Source organism: Tenrec ecaudatus, chromosome X (genome assembly GCF_050624435.1).
Source record: "Tenrec ecaudatus isolate mTenEca1 chromosome X, mTenEca1.hap1, whole genome shotgun sequence".
NCBI classification, from domain to species: Eukaryota; Metazoa; Chordata; class Mammalia; order Afrosoricida; family Tenrecidae; genus Tenrec; species Tenrec ecaudatus.
In genome coordinates this window covers 28,375,981-28,391,865 of record NC_134548.1, presented here as the reverse complement: position 1 = coordinate 28,391,865, position 15,885 = coordinate 28,375,981, and the positions used below count along the sequence as shown (strand labels likewise).

The 15,885-nt window shown below is 39.2% G+C and overlaps 1 non-coding gene across 1 annotated transcript; it reads right to left on the bottom strand.

Annotated features, from left to right (window-relative positions):
• Window positions 1–15,512: 15,512 nt before the first annotated feature.
• Window positions 15,513–15,573, bottom strand: LOC142435276 (U7 small nuclear RNA). The gene has a single exon (XR_012781368.1). It is a non-coding gene; the product is annotated as a U7 small nuclear RNA (small nuclear RNA).
• Between the last annotated feature and the right edge of the window lie 312 nt (window positions 15,574–15,885).

Below are 15,885 nucleotides of genomic sequence, written 5' to 3'. Positions count from 1 at the left end.
GTTAAGCAAAATTCATCTTTCTTTGGCCTTTTACACTGTAAATGTCAACTGTTATTGATAGTGAGTTGCCATTTCTTAAGTAATATTTATCAATGCTTGTTTTCTTTTCCTGAGCTTGTTCTTCAGTTTAAAAACACGACTGTAAAAACATTCACGGAATGTCCAAATCATAAGCTGTATGTGTGGCATTCCACAGTGCAGTGGTTCCCACAGTTATTGTTGGATTTTTTTAAATAACACGTCTTCTCAATTCAGTAGCTTTCATTTATGTACCTGTCCTTCCCTCTGTTTTTTTGTCTTGTTTTGTTCATCAGCCTCTGAACATTTCATTTTTTCTTTCCTTGAGTTTTTATTTAGAGGCCGATTCTCTACAGAGTATGCTGGTCACACATTGCATCTTTCCTATTTTAAATCAAAAGCATCTTCTTCCTAAGCTTGTTACAAGTCACTAAATTATTAATCTTGCTTGCATTTCAATGTTCACTGGCAAAGAATTCATTCTCAGACTAAATCTATATCCTTTTCTTTTTGGCTCTTTTCCTTGGAATATTATCTTTTGAAAAAAAAATCTCCCAACTACATTCTAATCACATGATTCCTTTCTTTTAATCATTATTCTTTTCCTACTTCTTCCATGTCTTTTGACACCATGAAGCATCTTATTCTTTGAAAAAGTTCTGTTCTGGTACCATACTACCTAACTGTGTAGTTATAGGAGATTATGTTATGTGAGTTACCTACCTCAGTGCCACACATTGATGATAGCCCGCAAAATCAAAAGTAAACCCATCTGAGTTCTCTATCTGTACCCCTGGTAGCACATTGGTTACGCATTGGGCTGCTAACCCCCTGGGTGTGAAGTTTGAGACTAGCAGCTGCTCTGAGGGAGAAAAAGGAGGCTTTCCAATCCTTTACAAAATTATAATCTCAGAAATTCACATGGAGTACTTCTACCTTGTCCCATAGGGTCACTATGAGTTGGCATCCACTCAATGCTAGTCCGTTTGGTTTGTTTGTTTGAGTTTTATATGGCAAAGGATGAATCTCCTCAGGGGGAAGGCCACAAGTTTTTGTTTTGTTTTTGAGACTTTCAACATGTTAAGTGTCCTAGTGACAGCTCACCGATCCTTTAGGAATGAAAGGAGGTTAGTCATAAAAATCTGAGGGTCTCAGAAGTGTGGAGGCATCTGTGGAAGCATCTGATCTGGGAGTGGGAGGAAAGTCAGCATGGGGGCCTGGAAATCAAATCACCCCGTTATAAGACCCAGATGACCTTCAACGCTGTGGGAAAGAATACAAAAAAAAGAAGGAGGTTTGGAAAAACTAACCCGACTCAAGTAATTTTTCAACTATTTAAGAATAGCTCAATAGCTGTGCATTTGTAAATAAAATCCCAATTTCATATTACATTTAGATAATTTGGCTTACCCAAGAAAAATGAAATCATGACAGAGGTGTAAAGTTCAACAAAGTTTATCAAACCAACATCTGTAGATTACCTACTAGCTAGTTGGATGAACATTTTGTTCCTTAAAGATTCAAAATGTTAAGTTATTTTACTCATGATAACACTCTACTTCCCCTGAAAATCTCATGGAGAGCTAGATCATTATTTATTCTATACTGACTATACCCCATGAAGATTAAAAATAGCTCATGAATAATGGAAGGAGGAACTCTATATGTGGGATTTTATGCAATTACATTAACAACTCCTTGGAGATATTGTGGTCTGTTATGTAAATATGTATAATTATGATAATTTGGAAAGCCATGTTATTTACTCAGTAGTTTAACAGCTCCTTCACAAAACAGTCACTTCCAGAACTCAGGAGGGATACAGCAATACTTACCATACAGATGAGGGTACATTTAGCATCTCAAATGAATTTTAAAAATATTTTTACAAGAAAGACTACAGAAGTTAAGGCTCTATTTTTCCTACTTTTACTTTCACACAAGGAACTGCTGTAATTCAGATAATTTTGACCATTATTACTCAACTTCTGATATGACGTGTGTAAAGATGGCTGTTGACAGGTCAGAATAAATGTATCCTCAATAACCATATGTTATTGTTGTTGTTTTGACTGTAGTTCAATCGTCCATCATAGAATGTCACACGTAATATTGCCCATCCATTCAGTCAGTCAGCCAGCACCTATACTTCCAGCCACCTATACATTCAATGAATATGTATCTGTAAGTTAAAATGTGATAGTCAGAGATTACCCTTTAAGATCACAAAGATAGATAAAATATATATCCTACCATTACATGTCTTAAAAACGACGGAACTAGCTAGGCAAATAAGTGTTGAAAACAAGAGGCCTAGGGCATTTTTATTACACTGTTCAGTGGACACCATTTAAATTATTGAATGACAAGTGTTAGAGTTGGGCAGAAAGGTGCCCCATGTTTATGTGACTAGGATGGGACAAAGGTCCAATTGGGTGAAACAACTGTTCATATGGCAGCCAGGGAGCTAGGTGAAGGTGAGTATGTGTGTATCCATGTGCTTGTAGAGTGTGCATCACTTCCTGAAGAGCAGAGTGCAAGGAAATTCTCAAGAGGTCTGAATCATGTTTGGCATAAGGGCCGTTGATTATTTTTAGAGACCCACAAAGGGTACGATCAAGGTAAAACACATGTCTAATCATCGAAGGTACTTTTTTCATTTTTTAAGATTTGGAGTTTTGTCTCTACAGACACTCAACCAATTCAAACCTGTTGCCACAGTCTGTTTCAACTGAGTGACAACTGGATCGTAGGGTTGCATAGGCTGTACTTTGTGTGGGATCGGATCTAACGGAGCAGTCAGAGGCTTTAACCAGTGTCTAGCCAGGCTCCTGTAGATGTACTCTCACTGCCGTGGGGTCTACGCAGACTCATAGCGACACTATAGCGCATGGTCAAACTGCCCCTGTGAGTTTCTGAGACTGTAACTCTTACAAGAGTAGAAAGGCTCCTCTTTCTATGTTGGAGCAACTGGTAACTTTAAACTAGACTTTGAGGTTAGCAGCCCAATGCGTAACCATTGTGCCACCTAGAGGGCTAATAAGGTAAATGAAATAAATGAAGACCACATTTTAAAAATTATTTTCAAAAGAATACTCTGGCAGGCATGTGCAGGAAGCAACACAGCATCAATAATAAATAGGAATGAATATACACATTAGACATGTTCTATGCGTCAGAAAATATGCTAAACAATACGGTGTATTAATCTATTTAGTGTTTAGATGCCTCAATGTAACAGACAATTAAATGTCTTTAGGAGAAATTGTAGCATCAATGTCATCTGAAATTACCAATCGCAGTGTCAAAGGCCCCATGAATGAAGTGAGAAAAGCAAGAGAAAGTTCGTTCGTTTCTATTTTGTGCCTTTGTGGCGATTTTCCACCAAACCTGGGAATCAGGCTAAAGGCGAAATCGAAGATGGCTTACAGTTTTGTTCCATTCTCTTTGGGTTTCCACTCCTGAGTGGTGACAGAGCGATGATTTACTCAGAAAACGGGAGAAAGTGTATCCATTTACAGAGGAGACTGTGTTTGCTTGACGATTGGTCTGGTTTTGAGGCCTGTGGACTGCGCTGTGGGAGATGACTTCAGTGCACATAGTGCAGGAGGTGGCGTAATGGAATGGGCTTGGATGGAAATCGTGGGTGTTGAAAGGACAGCCTAGAGAAGACCAACCATTGCTTTCCAGTGAAGGATATGAGTTGATGCAAAGGAGGCCAAGAAAAAAACATTCATTGGAATGCCAATACTGAGGGGCAAGCCCAGGAGGAAGCATTATGGGATGAGAATTAAGAGTAGTCGAGGTGGAAAAGGACAACAGGGGTGTTTTTTCTCAATGCAAAGAAGGTCAGATCCCAGAAAACAATTATGAAAGGAAGCCAATTACAGTGAAAGCAGAGGAATCCATTTCATTAGGAAATTGAGTAATGAAGAACTTTGTTGGGGGTCTATTCCATGAAGGTATGTAAGGAAATGAAACCCACCTAGAGAAGAAAGGTGATAAGGGTCATAAAACATTTATGAACAATCCCAAGATAGACCATAGTGAAGAAAAGCGAGGTGGTGAGATATAGTCGTGGATTATTTAATATGGTTCTTCTAGCCATAGACTTTTTTCTCTCACCAAATAACCTATGTTCACCTGATGTTTGGGCAAGGAGAGGGGATAAAATACTGCTTGGATTGTGTCAGTAAGGTGTGAATGATTGTTAACAGGGTTACTTGTGATTGTCATCCTGCTGGGTATAAAATCAGCCAGCTCAGAAGCAGAAGAGTCGCTTTTGACTCTGATCCAGGAAATAGCTGGGACGCCAGAGAAGTGACAGCAGAGCAGAAGCAACAGAACCAAGAACCAGAGCAGTGGATTGCCCAGGCCAGAGAGAAAGTCAAGCTGAGTGCTTTGGGGCAAGAGACTGGCTTGTGGAATAGGGTGCCTCTGGGAACTTAATTAGAGGAACTGTGTTTGTTGACCTAAAGATTGTAAGTCCAAGTTTGTAGTGGAGCAGCATGTCTTTGAGACCTTTATTGGAAAGCCCTAATAGAGATTTGTAGCATGCCCTGAGGAGGGCAGAGGCCAGGCCAAGAGGCTGAGGCTCAAAGAGAGGCTATGGGAAGAGCAGAGAAGAAATTGTCCTGAATGAACGAACACCTGTATACTGAGCATTGCTTGCTTGAATTGTAACTTGCTAACTTCGCTAATAAACCCCATAATCGTGAGCATTGTATGTGAGTTCTTTGTAGCCATTCAATGAATGCTGCAACCCAGCCACACAAGTAAAGTGCCCTGGGAGGGAAAAAAGAATGGAAGTTGGAGAGGCATGCCAGGTTTCTGTCTTGTGGCAATCAGCCTCCAGAGCTGGAAGAGGTTGCATGTGGCCCCCATGCAGTTTGCCCAAGGAGGGTGTTTGTTATTTAAGCATGCTGATGTACATCAGAGAGGGAAGAGGGTTTTTTTTGTGAACATAGGTACTTATTTTATTCTTTAAGAAATCATTTTATTTGGGCTCATACAACTCTTATCACAATCCATACATATATCAATTGAGTAAAGCACCCTTATACATTTGTTGCCCTCATCGTTCTCAAAATTCACCTTCCGCTTGGGTTCCTGGAATCAGCTCCTTTTCCTTTATTCCCTCCCCCTCCCTGTTCCCCCCTCCCTCATGAACCCTTAATAGTTTATAAATTATTATTTGGTAGTGGGACAGGAGGAATGTGTAAAGAATTAGAGGAAAGGAGTAGGAGGCAAAGGGCATACATAGAAGCCATAATACAGACACGTACATACGTAAATGTATTTATGATTATGGGGGAAATAGATCTATGTGCATATATTTATAGGTTCAGTAGTAGGGTAGCAGGAGGACATTGGGCCTCCCCACGCACACTCCCTCAATACAATAGCACCATGCTCAGCTAAATGGTCATTCCATGATACCCACCTTCCCGACATGATCGCTGAAGACAGACGTGTGTATAAGCAAATGTGGTGAAGAAAGCTGAAGGTGCCAGCTATCAAAAAGATATAGGATCTGGGGTCTTAAAGACTTGAAGGCAAACAAGCAGCCATCTAGCTCAGAAGCAGCAAAGCCCACATGGAAGAAGCACACAAGCCTAAGTGAACACGAGGTGTTGAAAGGATCAGGTAGCAAACACCAAAGAACAAAAACCATCATTGTGTGATCACCTTCCCCGCATAAATGCTGAAGACGAATGTTTGCATAAGTAAGTGTGGTGAAGAAGGCTGATGGTGCCCAGCTATTGAGAGATATAGTGTCTGGGGACTTAAAGGCTTGAAAGTAATCAAGTGGCCATCTAGCCCAGAAGCAACAAAGCCCAATGGAAGCAGCACACCAACATGTATGATCATGAAGGGCCGGGGGGACCAGGTTTCAAGCAACAAATGCAGGGGGGGGGGGAATCATATCATCGTGAATGAGGGGAGTGCGTGATGGGGACCCAATGTCCATCTGTAGGCAACGAGACATCCCTTGCAGAGGGGTGGTGGGGAGGAGATGAGTCACTCAGGGTTCAGGGAAGAGTGTTTAAGCCAGGTGCAACCACCAGCTAAAGAGAGAAGGGACTCTGATTAAAGAAAAAAGAGTAAGATACTTTGGTCTCTGAAGAAAATAAAGGGCTTAATTGAAACCAGACAGAAGAAGAGCAAGAGGATAGAATGGGCTCAAATCTAAAGTCACACAGAAAGATCTTAACCATATTTTTCACTTAGAATCACAAAAATTGCATTTATAAAATAAACAATAGAGAACATAAAATATGTATTCTGCTTTCCTTATTCTTCAGAACAATGTTTTAACCTGAGTATCCTACCTAATTTATATACCAGTTCATGTATACTATCGAAAGGACTAACAGGCTTTGCTCTGTAGAAAAAAAAATCACTAAAATCAAGTTCATTTTCTTCTGATCAATATGAATCGCTTTTGAAGAGGAGGTTGCTAATTTCTTTGACTCATGTACTGCCTATGTGCTGTTTCAGAGAAATTGGGATCGACACACGCACATTGGAGAGATTTTTGCTCTGGTTTAAATTTTTAGCTCAGATTGTACAAGTTTAAATTGCCAGTGAAGTGTTTCACACTTTCTTCTATCTTCTCTGTATATAAGACCTGGATCCAGTAGGACACTGCATGCTACAGCCAATGATATGTCAGAGGAAACTCCAAATAAGAGGCAGCAGATCTGTGTATTGTATATAATGTGTGAGTGTTGAAATATATAATCAATACTTAACCATGTACAGAATTGGATTAAAGTATATCCTGTTTAAAGCTACTATGTTACAAATATATATCACAATTGTGATCTATCACACAACGGAAACCAAATCACTAGCCCTGGGTAGCTCTGCAGTTTAAACTTGCACACTTCATTCCATAGCATACGGCTGAAGGGCTCAAGAGCGCAGATGAGTCAAATGAAATAGTCCAAGAACATGAAATTGTGGACAGTGTTCTTTCACCTGCTCTTGGAATCCTTTTCAGTAACAATAAAACATGTGGCAGATGGTCATGAGTCCTGAATCAGTGGACAGCTAGAAACAAACTATATGATTGTCTATTTAGTCATCTCCTCATGGTGGTCCTATGTAGTCCTGAACATAAATAGGTGTGTGAATGCTCAGAACCTCAACACAACTGATGTGGGACTAATGTAAATCCCACAGAATGTTCTATAGACCTCATGATGATCACATGTTTTGTTTGTGATGGGTTATGTGCGTCTTCATTCAACGGCTATGTATTCCGTCATCTCTGTGTGACCAGCACAGTGAGAAGTCTGGGATAAAAATGATAATCCTACCTTCTATTTTTGGGTGATTCTATCTGATTTCTTCACAAGAGTCCCTGGTTCGTATTTATTTACAGATAAATTAATAAAAGGATATTGCCAAGGATTTAGAAAGTGCTACTATGGATGCAAATGTAATCAGATCAACCTGAATTTGTTTCTTTACATATGAATGATGCATATGTCCATATTCAGGCTCATGAAAACCCCAGGGAGGAAAACTCTTAGGATCTGAAGAGACACAGGCAGTGTCCTTAACAAGCTGGGCTTGCATCAGAAACTCCTGTTTTATAAAGAGCCAGCCCAGCCCATCTTGGTTGACCAAATTAGAAACCCATTTAGCATGTGACGATAATGCATAAAATAGCCTGGTACACGAAGACCATTCCTAAACATACTTCATAGCAAGCACCACGGTGAGGGGCTGCCCAAGTGAAATAGAGAAGCCAGGACTCTGGAGGCTCAAACCAGTGGTGCTTGCTAGGCGTTTATTTGCAATTTTGTTTAAACGTTCCATATCTCTGCAGTAGTGGCTGGTGTGGTGTGCTAGAGTGTTCAAGGATTTGCCTCACCAACAATTAACTGAGTTAACCTGGGAAGCCCCCTTACACTGTTCTATGCCAACGGGAATGCATGGCAAGAAGGAGCTGGCCACATTATTTCTAAACCATATGTAACAATTTGATTAATTTAATACTAGGATAATACTAAAGAAAAAAACCTGCCATATGTGGTTCGCAATTCAAACAAAGGCTGCTTCCATATACGAATTTATGTATGTTGGTTGAGAATGAACCAGTAAAAATTAGGAGCACACAAAGAGAGTTCCCGGGATAAAGCCTTTCAGGGTGGTGTTTCTGTCTTTCGAGAGAAACAGAGAGGACAGAAAGATAAATATTGTTGGGAGCGAGGTAGCCAAGCAACTGCTTGAAAAGCCACCAAAGGAAGCCTTCTTCCAAGGGATAGATTGAGCGAATCCCTGGTTTAGTCTTTGACAGGCTTGCATCTCAGCATTCTGCTTCGGTTTGAGCTATTCCATGCTGACTTCAGCATGCGCGCCCTGCAATTGGGGCACGACTACACATTTCAAATTCATTACCATCTTTGCTCTTCTGAATAGTGTGTGTGTGTATGTGTGTGTGTGCGTGTGTGTGTGTGTGTGTGTGGCAGGGGGTGGGAGGGGATGGGAGGGGAGATCCTTAGAAACAAAAATCAAACACAGAAACCTCAGAAAAAATGATGAACCTGCTACTCCAAAATAAAGGCTATGCAGTAGATAATGAAGTTGTTTTATTAGATTATTCATTTATAGAAGAAAAACTAGGGGGAAATATGCCTGGGATGGATAGATTTTTATCAATGAAATAAAACTAGCCTAATTACTGAAATAGTTTAACGACCACAGAGAGAGCTTGTTAGGCTCAGTAGAACCGATAGTCATATTTTATAAATCCGACTGGACCCAAGTTCAAAAATAAAGAAGTTGGTTCAGAAAATGTTAATTAGAGGGAACAAAAGGATTGCACTCTCGTATTCAATGTGAAGTTTTTAAGACAATATATTGTTATTTTAAGATATTCATACATACTAATTGTTGATTTTTTTATTAGCTTAACAAGTGCCTAGGGAGTCATAATAGTTAACACTCCTATAACTAGAAGAAGTAGGGATAATGAGGGCTTATTTTAGTGTTTTGCAATAGTACCTAGTGTTCTGATGGCAGCAAGCGATCATTCATTCTTCCAATAAACACCCATTGAGATCCCACTTACATTGAAGACATATACAGATAAATAGGAACCTCTGTGGCAAGGTGCTTCAAGTGCTCAGTTGCTAATTCAAAGGTCACTGGTTCAAATGTAGCTGTACTTCTGCAGGAGAAAAATGTGACAATCTGTTTCCATAAACATTTTCACCCTCGGAAACCCTGTGGGACAGTTGTACTCTGTCCTAAATGATCACTATGATGTGGCATCGACTTGGTAGCAATGGATTTTTGACATTTGGGGTCAGTGAATAAGGATCCTGCATTGAGAAGCTTAAATTTAGGTGTGAAATAATATAATTATATTAAAAGATACTATGAAGAGACCAGGGGCAGGGGGTGGGGGGGAAGAGGGAGAGGGGACAGACGAGGTGTAGGACAAAAAAGAGAAAAGGTTAACATGAAATAAAGAAATATTTGAAAAAAAACAAGAGAAAGAACAATTGCTACATGAACACATTAAACAAACAAACAACCCCCAATGTCCTGAACCCTCAAGTCTGTATATTGGGTACAAAAGGAGGGAAAGTAAGATTGAAGTGGATATGGAGTTTTAAAGACATAAAAGTTCGTTTCAAATATAAAAGAATACATATTCTAACAGAATTTTCATATAAGTATGATAACTAACAAATACATGGTAAATTACTATATAACCTTCCATTGAGTTTAGGGCTATTTCAGAGTTTATCTAGAGAAGTCCTATATGTTTTGGTTAATTATGATATGAATTACAACTACAAATATGCAGCTGGGTATTGTGCATACCTATAGCAGTAGTAGTGGCCGTGGTAGAAAAATCACATGAAGAAAATGAAAGAGCGTGAGAATGGAAGAACATTAGCTAATACTAGAGACCTTACTGCATTCTCAGACATTTTTCTAAGAAGTTTGCATATGTCATCAGTCAATCCTTTGATGTACATACTAATATTGCTCCTATCTTACAGACAGTGAACCTTCATGAACAGAGAGGTTAGCCTGACCAAGGTAAAAGTCCTTAAATGTCTGTCGTGGTTGTTGAATCTCTTCCTGCTCATAGCAAACTCCTGGACAATATAACTGACTACACTCGGTCTGAGTCATCCTCACAATCATAGCATTGTATAAGCGCATTGGTCCATTGTGCTCATTGTGCTCATCCTCACAATCCTGGCATTGTATGAGCACATGGGTCTTTCTGAAGGTCATCCTGTTTGTTTCTTTGGTTGGTTGGTTGATTTCCTGTTGAGCCTCTGCATCACAGGAGAAAAGCTTTTGGGGGCCACATTGACCTGATTACACAGAAGAAAGGAGAATCCTCTGGCCAACTGTCACAAGGCAGAAGTCAGACAAGACTCTGTCATCCAGTTTCCTTTATTCTGATATCAACCATTGCTCACATGAGATTCAATTTCTCTGCTGGGTGCAATAATCTGTTTTGTGCCAAAACTATACAGGATTCAGTTAATGCACAGGATTATGGAGTCTAGTAGGGAAGTTGACAGGTTACTGCCAGTCAAGATCAGATCACTCAAGATACAATCTTTTGTCCACAGTAGCACCTCATCTTAGGCAACAGCAAGTCTCTCCTGTCCCTTAGTCTCGGCCTTGTCACACGGGTGGGCCAGATAGCCTGCTGCTCTCCTCATGATCTCAGTGCTACTCCTCTGCTCAGCACCATGGCCTCAGTGGGATTCTTCTTCTCTGTCTCATGATGTCAGTGCTCTGGTCTTCACCAATTCAGACTGGAATTGCACATGCACCACACTAGTGCTTCATCTTTCTCGATGGTTATAGGATTTTCTCTCCTCCTGCTTCTGAGATGCCTCCCCTATATGCCAAAGTGGAATGGCAAAAACTGATGCATCCCCTATACTATTGTTTCATATATACTATTTGCCTGATATCACTAAATCATTTAGTAGAAATTACAAAGAGCCATTCCAAATAATATCGCTTCATCACATTTACCAAGCATGGTGTCCATTTTGAAGTACTGGTCCCTCCTGATAACATGTCCAAAATATATGAGAAGTCTTGTCATCTTTGCTTCCAGGGAACATTCTGGTTGTACTTCCTCCAAGACAGGTTTGTTTTATCTTTAGCCATCCATGGGATATTCAACCTTCTGCACCAATCTCATAATTCAGAGCCATAAATCCCTGCATGTCTTCCTTACAGTCCACCTTTCACATTAATATGGGAGACGGAAAATGATGTGGCTTTGGTAAGGTATCACAGCATTGAGAAGTGGAGAGAAGATTGAAGTTCTCCAGGATTCCATTTTAAATTAGAAAGACAATCAATGTCCATAAAAGCAGTAGTCAAGAAATCAAAAAATGTATTGCATTGGGTAAATCTGCTGCAAAAAGACCTCTTCACAGTTTGTTTTGTTTACGTAAGGCTGTTACTTTCAGAACTAAAAATGAAATCTTTGAGAACTTCACTCCACTTATCATTCCTTCTTTGGCTTCCACCCTTGTCCACTTAAGCAACTGTCAGTTTGGATACCTTGGCATTTTTTTCTTGTGCTTTGAATGTGCCCATGTAACTCAGGAATATTGAACAGTACAACCAATTCTGAATGTACCACTCTTCAGGGAGTATGTCTGAGTTTCATCTAAATGTAACTATCTTGAATATTTTTCATGTCTACATACATATCTCATTTTCTCTCGGATGATGTTAAAATATATAATGCATTTCTGAAAAGTACAACTAATGTCTTCCTAAGCATAATGGAATGATGGTGGTTCCTTTTTTGTCCAATTATAGAAATTTTTGTTTTCTTTATATTGGAGTGTAACCTATACTTTCATCTTCATTAATAAGTGGTTCACAGTCTCTTCACTTTCACAAAGGAATATTGTGTCATCATCAGTTAATCATAGTTTATTAATGAGTGTTCCATCAATACTAATGTCATGTTTCCCTTCATACAGTCCAGCTTCTTGGATTATTTTCTCAGCATGCAGACTGTCTCAATATTGTGAAAGAATGCAGCCCTGCTGCACACTTGCCTTGATTTAAAACCATACAATATCCCTTTGTCTACTTGAATGACTACCCTTGGTCTATGTACTAGTTCCATATGCCTCTGCATGGGTCTCTGTATATGTATACAGATAGGTATAAGTATAACGATGAGCACATTTAAGATATTCTGAAATTCTGATTTGGCGCCATGTTATCCACACTTAGTTATAATCCAGGTGAATCTGAATGTTCTAGAGAAAGCCTGAGAAGTGTTGATGGTGTATATGCCACCCTTTTAACCTTGGCCCATACTTGGTGACTTACATATATTAGTGTAAAATATGGTGCATAACAAGGAGAGGCAGAATTACAGCAAACTGGAGAAGGCAGATGATAAATGGGTGAGCTTATACCCACTGAAATGTGTTCACTGAATACTAGCTGATTGTGTCTTTATAGAAAGACAGAATAAATGTTATTACATCATCTAAATTTGCAAAGAATATTAAATTTTCATGCATCTGTGAAGCCCTCCCAATTTTAAATATTTTCCAAGCAACAAAAATATTAATATAAAGTGTTTGATGGAATCCCGAGAACACCATCACAGTGAAATTCCACTTGAAGCCCTGGTCTATCATGTCATCATTAAAGGGACACCTTTACCACAGTCTCCTGTGTCTTTGCTACTCTGAGCACACAAAAATCGCCTCGCCTTTTTGGCAATATTCCTCATAGGTTCAAGGGGCTGGTTTCCGTACTGAAAACATTTTGTTCCAGAATAAACACACGGGCACATGAAAACCAAAGTTCAGAAACATAGTTTTGCTGTTTAATCTGTTTGCCTAAACTTTTATGTTCTGACATCAGGCACCTAGGAAAGTTAACTTGACTCCTTATGGACTGTGCTGGTTTAAGTTCATGTCTCATATCAGATTATGAAGGTCACAGGAAAAATAAAAATCTTATTTTCAAAGAATAAGTTAGGAAGTCACGCCAGAATCTTAGGACAGTATATACCTTCCTTTTATCTGGAAACCTCAAGGTAGAATCACTAATATTTCTTACAATGCCAAATGCCATGAAATATCTTCAAAAGACTTGACATATTTGCCAGGAATGTTCTTCTGTCCTTGCATACTTGCTCACTGTATCTTTTTTTTCTGGGGCAGTGATAAGAAAGTATCCTAATTTGTCTGGCATAAAGCAACAGAAAGTGAGTGATTCCTTCACAATTCTAGAGGCTGAAGTCCAAATTGACCTCTATGAAGAAAGTAGTGACAGTTCCTTTCGTATGTGCTTCTGCTTTGGAGAGCCTCAGATGTTCTTTGGCTTGGGGCAGCTTGCCTCAGCTTCAGTATCCGTCTTCCCACGGTCATTTCCCTTGGTGTCTGTAAGTCTCTTCTCCTTATAAAGACAATAATCATATTGCCTTAGGGCCACCCTAAACATGGCAGCACCGTGAGTCAGAATCAACACGATGGCAATGGGTTTGGTTTATTTTGGGAAATGTTCCCCAATACGACCTTGAGTTCACCTAAATTAATATCCAAAAAGACAATATTTTCAAATCAGGTGGTCTTCACAGGTACTGCGGTTTAGGTTTTCAATGTATTTTTTTTTTGGATGACAAGGTTCAACCCATATGATTTGCATACTTGTTTTCTTTTCCCTTCATTTTTACCCCTTCTGTTCCCCCTTTATTCCCACCCAAAGAATTCTGGTGCAATGTTGGGTTTGCATTGAATTGGTACCAGCAAGATTAGTGGTTCAAACCTCCCAACTGTTCCAAAGGAGCAATCGGAGACTTGCTGCTCCTGTAAGAAGTGCAGCCCAATGAACTCTATGGAGGGTCATTATGAGTTGGAATCAACCAATGGCAGTGAGTTTTTAAGTTCTTAATATTGGTATCCTTGATATTCAATGCATCGTACCTTGATTGTTTGGGCTCTAAATGCTATTTTGCACAGTAGCCACTGAAATTGTAACGGCAATTTAGCAAGTTGGAAGATGCCTTGGGCAGAGTGATGTAAATGGTGAAGAGTCCAAACATGTGAGGAATACTGAAGTAAGTTGGGAAAGGAAAGAAAAAATATTAGGGGGACATGATCATTTACTCACTCCCTACCATTCCGACTAATACAAACCCTAGAGGGAAGAGTCCAGTTTCCCTCCATGTTTCCAATACTGGAAAGGGGGCAGAACACTTCTTCTTTCTCCCTCTGGGCTGCTGATCAGTTCAGAGTGACAACCTTGCAGTTGATCAGCCTGACACCTAGCAACAGTATACCCCCAGGCAAGGTAGGAAGGGAACAGAAGAATTAAACAGGGCATTATCTCATTAACAAAAAGCCCCACAACCTTATTTTCAAATAGGATCGCATTCACAGGTATAGGAGTTGGAACTTCAGCATATGTATTTCGGGTGTGTGGAGGGATGTAATATTCTCTTTAGAAATAAATTCTGTTACATCATAAAATAAAATATACCCCTGTCGCACCCATTCTTTAAAAGTAAGAATAGCTATCTTGCAATGTTCAGAAGATGGATGCTGAAAAATCTGTAGTATTTATCAGCCCAGCTCTTCAGCATTATACCCTCAGTGTTCCTTTTATCAACCCGTGGTCTTGGGTTTTTAGGGACTCCTTCACAATGGCATCAGATAGAAAGAGCAACCCAACCTAGGAGACACGATCACAGGGAGAAGATGTTGACAGGTAGGTGAATGAGTTTACATGCCCAAGAACGCCAACGACTGTTATAAGAAGGACTAGGGAGTGGTGCAGTGGTTAAGAGTTTGACTGCTAACTGAAAGGTTGTTTTTCCAACCCACCAGTTACTCTGTAAAAAGAAACATGTGCCATAGGATTCCCACCAGATTTCGAGCCTTGGAGACCCTATGGGGCAATTCTACCTTATTTCATTTGTTTGCTATGAGTTGCAAGCTACTATATGCAATAGGTTTTATTCATTTGTTTGTCTTTGTTTTGATGTACTAGACACCGAAAAAGACAAAATAAAGGCCTAACTCTACATGAAATTCAGACCTTTTTTTTGAACCTCTAGAACTACAAGAAAATTGCTTTCTGTTCTTTTGTATTTTATGCTTCAGCACCAATATATAACTAAGGCAGAGAACAATTTAAAAAGTGTCCTGGGCATCTATAAAAGTATTTAGGAATGTGTATTACAGACAGATCTCAAATTGCCAAAGAGAACTAGTTGACCTTTAAGTGCAGGCTCTGACTCAAGGAGTCTAGATGGAAAAAAAATAGTACTACCAAATTTAAGGAAAAAATAATGACATTACAGACAGTATATGATCTACGTTAACTATAAACATTACAGCAAATAAATCATAAATCAACATTAACAAAGACACAGGTTTGTTGCGACATAACAGTATGAATGCATGCCAATTCTATTATGTTTATATTCTCTTTTGTGTGTGTGGGGGGGGGGGTTTCTGGAAAAACCAGAAAACCTGCTAGACGAATTCTGAAAGAGCTTTAACCCTTATGTTTGTGTTCTCAATGAGTTAATAAAACTAAAGCTTAGCAACCAACTAACAGATCTAGAGAAAATTTTAAGAACACAAAAATGTTTGTAACTATTTCCTTCTAATATGTTTACAAATATATCAGTCTTATTTTTAAACTCAAAAAGTTGTCATAACAATTTCTTAGTGATTGGCTCTTCCATAGAGAATGTGCATTATGTTTGTTTTTCAGAACCCTTTACTGTGTAATAGTTTCTAGTCTCAATTTTTTTAGCGCATGGTTGCCAGAAGAAAATCAAACAATCTTAAGAAAATGTAATAATTTATAAAA